The 4,587-nt window shown below is 48.8% G+C and overlaps 1 non-coding gene across 1 annotated transcript; it reads right to left on the bottom strand.

The window, feature by feature from the left end:
- Positions 1–640: 640 nt before the first annotated feature.
- On the bottom strand, positions 641–747 carry LOC132514225 (U6 spliceosomal RNA). Its single transcript, XR_009538709.1, has one exon. It is a non-coding gene; the product is annotated as a U6 spliceosomal RNA (small nuclear RNA).
- Between the last annotated feature and the right edge of the window lie 3,840 nt (positions 748–4,587).

Below are 4,587 nucleotides of genomic sequence, written 5' to 3'. Positions count from 1 at the left end.
TGCCCTGGAGCTACGTTATCTGGAACACGTGGCCTCCAGAAACACCTTGCAGGGCAGACAGAGAAGGAGGACGTGTACTGGCTACTTGCCATCTGCACCTGGACATGACATGTGTGGCTCTGCTCACAGCTCAGCAGGCAAAACTAGTCCCCTGGTGCTACCTCCTTACACGGTGGTCTAGGAAATACAGCTGAGCACATATTTGGTGAGCTGACTGTCTAGGTAGGCTACGTGCTATGAATGACTTGTAGCCCACCAAATCCATACGGGACTGTATAGCGCTGTCATGTGACTGTATTTGTTTGTTTTTCACGCTGTTCACAGCTATACTGCAAGCTTGGAAATGCATATTTTCATGCAGCCGTACAAAAGTATTCATGAAGAATGCATCATCTCTGAAAATTGTGGAAACATCCCTGCTACCAATACATTTCCAAATACAAAACTGACTACCATATTGTTACTTCTGTGTAGCAGGAGAAGTTCATGCTCAAAACAGATAAAAGTCTTTAAGTGTGAATGGTATGAATGACAGTCTTCTTTTTTTTTTAATTTCTTAGTCGTTTGGGATCCTTAAGCAAGCAAAGAGGAGGGTCCACGAAGGAACAAGGGTTGTCTTACGGCAGCCAGTACAAGTATGGAACGCTTCACGAATTTCGCAAATTTGCGAGTCATCCTCGCACGGGGGCCGTGCTCATCTTCTCTGTATCGTTGCAATTTTAGTATATGTGCTGCCGAGGCGAGCACACTCATGTGGCTGTATCTGGACATGGGGTCTTGCAGGAGGTAATTAAAGTTAAATGAAGTCATGGTTTGATGGGATCAATGTCTCCCAGAGTTCTCTCCTTCCCTCCCTCCACTGTGTGAGGACACAGCGAGAAGGTGGCCCTCTGCAAGGCAGGAAGAGGCTCCTCACCAGGAACCAAGTCATCTGGCATGTTGATCTTGGACTTCCAACCTGCAGAGCGGTGGGAAAATCACCTTCTATTGTTGAAGCCGCTCAACCTATGGTGTTCTGTTACGGCGCCCGAGCTGACCAGTTATCTCTCACACCAGGCAGGAAGAGGCTGGCTACTTTGGGAGCTGAGAGCCAGACTGAAGGCCTGGGGGCCAAGGGAGTGAGAGAGAGTATTCCATCAAATGAAGCTGGAACAGGAGTGGAAGCCCATGTCATGCAGTGTCACAGGGCCATTGTGACAAGTGCTTCAAGCGTAACAGGAAGAGAGCAGAGGGGTGGCTTTTGCGGGTTTCAGAATCTCTCCCATAAGCCAGAGTGGATCTAGGGACCGTCTTCCTGAGGATGAACAAGGTGGTTTAGGTGGGGGTCATGGTCACAGAGGGAGATGGGTGGGTTGAAGAGCTTTCAGGAGATGGAAGAATGGTACCAAGAGATCGACTCTACGCTGCTGTCGAGCAAGAGAGAGTGAAGGAAGTACCCCACCTTCCTAGCCAGAGCACTTGTGGCGGTGCCCTTGACCGACATGGGGACCAGGGGTGAGGGACAAGTCTGCTACTGGACACCAGTCTAAGGGAGGGAGGGTTTCCAGTCAGAGAATCCACAACGCACACCACTGCGGGTCTCTCACTGTCACTCTGCCAACACTTGTTGTTGAACAAATGGATGAAAGCAAACAGGGACGTTAGTAAAGCACACGCCTTCCCCATGGGTTGTGTTCCTGGTGAGGGTGAGAAGCAAGGAGAGAAGTGCATTTGTAAATTAAGGAAATTCCCGTACGGTGCAGTGCTTAGGACTCGGTGCTTTCACTGCAGGGGCCCAGGGTTCGATCCCTGGTTGGGGAACTAAGATCCCGCAAGCCATGCGGCACGGCCAAAAAAAAAAAAAAAAAAAAAAAATTCAAACCATAAATTAATTGATGATTTCAAGGATTTAGTCTTTAGTAGCATGTTGTTTCGTCTATGTCTCATTTCTTCTTCTGTGGTTGACTTCTAGTTTCATACTGTTCTCTCACGGATTTTGCACAGACATGTAAGTAACCTCTTACATGCCAGCCAGGCACCGTGTGAGGCTCCAGGGCTTTCAAAAAAAAAAAAAAGTCAAATAATATGCCCGCCTTCCCCTGAGTAACTTTATAGTCTAGAAGTGGAAAGGGACAAATAAATAACAAATCATAATGTGGTATAATGACAACTAGCGTGGTGTGGTCAGGATGCTGGGAAAGAGCTGCGAAGGGGCAGCTAAATAATTAGGGTTCGGTAAGGTTTAGTGAAGACAGACAATGTTGAAGGGGGTTTTGTTGAAAGAGGAGGAGTTGGATAAAGAATGTGGGAAGGGTGGTCCCGACAGAAGAAAGGGCAGAAGCGAAGACAGAGAAGTGTGAGCCAGCAAAACTCAGCAGAGACTCATGGGTGAGGCTGCAGGTAGGGCTGGAAGCTGCCAACCTTCAGAGTGCAGATGAAGAGTTAGGACGTAGAAGGCCAAGGGCATCACTTGGGAGAACTTCCCTCAGCAGAGCGATGCAAGTTAGAGTAATGAGAGTGACTGGAATGTTAGAGAAACACACTGAAAGCCAGATGGAAAGTACACTGGAGAAAGACGACGAGTGAGGAAACTACAGTGGCAATCCAGGTGGGAGAAGCTGAGACTGTGGATGAAGCCCAGGGCTGTAGACATAAAAGCAGAGAGAAGAGAGCAGACTTGAGGGACATTAAAGATAAGCACAATCTAGGATTAATACCGGGCTTGGGAAGTGTGGCAAGTGAGATAAAAATGTCCAAGTCCTAATTTCTGGAACCTGTGAATATGTCACTTTACATGGTAAAAGGGGCTTTGAAGATGGGATCAGGGCAAAGACCCTGAGATGAGGAGATGGTCCTGGATTATCCAGGTGCCCCAAAGTCATCCCAGGGGTCTTCAGGATTGAAAAAATGAGGCAGGAGCGTCAGAATCGGGGAGAGATGCAGAGGGTATGGTGTTGGCTTTGCAGGAGGAGAAGGGGGCCATGAGGTGAGGGATGAGGGCATCCTCTAGAAACTGCAAAAGGTAACTGCTGGATCCTTCCCTTGGCCCTTCCTTAGGGAAGCAGTGCCAGGGACAACGACAAACTGTCTTTGACACACGTGGAGTTGGACGGGGACATGCGTGGTGGGCAGCTGGATATTGGTCCAGAGTCCTGAAGCCAGATCTGGGCTGAGGATAGAGATGGGAGCCGGGCTGAAGCTCAGGCTGTTTGAGCCTGCCTCTGAATGACTGCATGACTGTCCGTAGAAAACCAAAAATAGCTGCATCTGTGCGAGGCTACTGATCAACCATGTGTGGGCGCCCTTCTCACGCTGGCTGCCACGGACGCCATGTTGTTGACGGTTCGGAGGAAAACAGAAGAAGTGAGAACGTTTGGGGAAGCATCAGTATGTACGTGCCGACCAGTGGTTGCTTCGAGTATTTGAATCCATCAGTCATTCTTTTTCCACCCAGACAAAATTTTCCTAGCCTCCTATAAACGCGTCGTCAAGTCCTTTGCAGCCTGAACACCAGGAGAAGTCCCTGTACGTTAGGGACGGTGGCCGCAGAGGAAGACAGGCAGAAGCGGAATCAACAGAGCAGTGGGTGCAGAGGGAACAGAGCAGAGCTACGGGAAGGAGGTGGAGAAGGAGAAGAGGCCCACCTCGGCATTGCTCTACGGTCGCAACATCAACAGGTGCGTTGCCTTCTCCAATTTCAGGTTTGTGCTACATGGCTGACTTGAGGTTTGCTGGGTACTGGACTCCTGTAGGCACCCTAGTGCGCCCCTGTGTTTATTCATTTCCAGGTAGATCCTAGCGCAGGGGCGGAGGGGGGCACATGCACACACACACCTGTTCACCCCCCATGCCATCTACACGTGCAACACGACTTTGTGTATTCTCAGAGTCCTTTCAACTTGGGCAGCCACTCACGCTTGCAGTAGCCGCAGTCACCAGGAAGCCCTACTGTCCAACAGCCAACTCAATCTGATCATTCAGGCTCCTTGCCTCAGCCTTCTACACCTATGACTTTACAGGCCCTGAAACAAAAGACAATCTGTAGGTTCTAACATGGTCTATATGTCCTCATCCAAAAAAAAAAAAAAAAAAACAAGATGAGGGCAAAGGGAAGGGAGGGCTGTGCTTCTCTCTAGGGCAGGGCTCCTGAACTCTGGCATGAGTCCGAACGCAGCCTGCCGCTGTTTTTGTAAATAAAGTTGTATTGGCATAAAACCAAGCCCGGTTGTTTCTGTGCTGCCTGTGGCTGCTTCCATCCTGCAATGGTAGATCTGAGAAATTATGAAGAGGCTCGACAGCCCTCAAAGCCTAAAATATTCACTAACCGGCCCTTTACAGACACTGTCTGCTGATGGCCCCTATAGGGAATCGAGTCTTGGAGAGCAAAGAGGGTAGCCAGTTTCCTCCTCTGTGATATGCTTTCGATACGGCTGTCTAGTATTTGCACAATTGTTACGATATTGATTACATAACCAAAGAATAGAGAACAAACTTCAAGGCATCCATAGGTGCTGAGTGGAAAGAAACAAAAAGGCCAAGCCAAGAGCAATGAAAAAAGATATGAAAGAATGAGTTCTACCCTAAAGAAGAATAAAACACTGAGAAAAA

This window comes from Lagenorhynchus albirostris, chromosome X, assembly GCF_949774975.1.
Source record: "Lagenorhynchus albirostris chromosome X, mLagAlb1.1, whole genome shotgun sequence".
Taxonomy (NCBI): domain Eukaryota; kingdom Metazoa; phylum Chordata; class Mammalia; order Artiodactyla; family Delphinidae; genus Lagenorhynchus; species Lagenorhynchus albirostris.
This window is presented reverse-complemented; position numbering and strand designations above follow the sequence as displayed.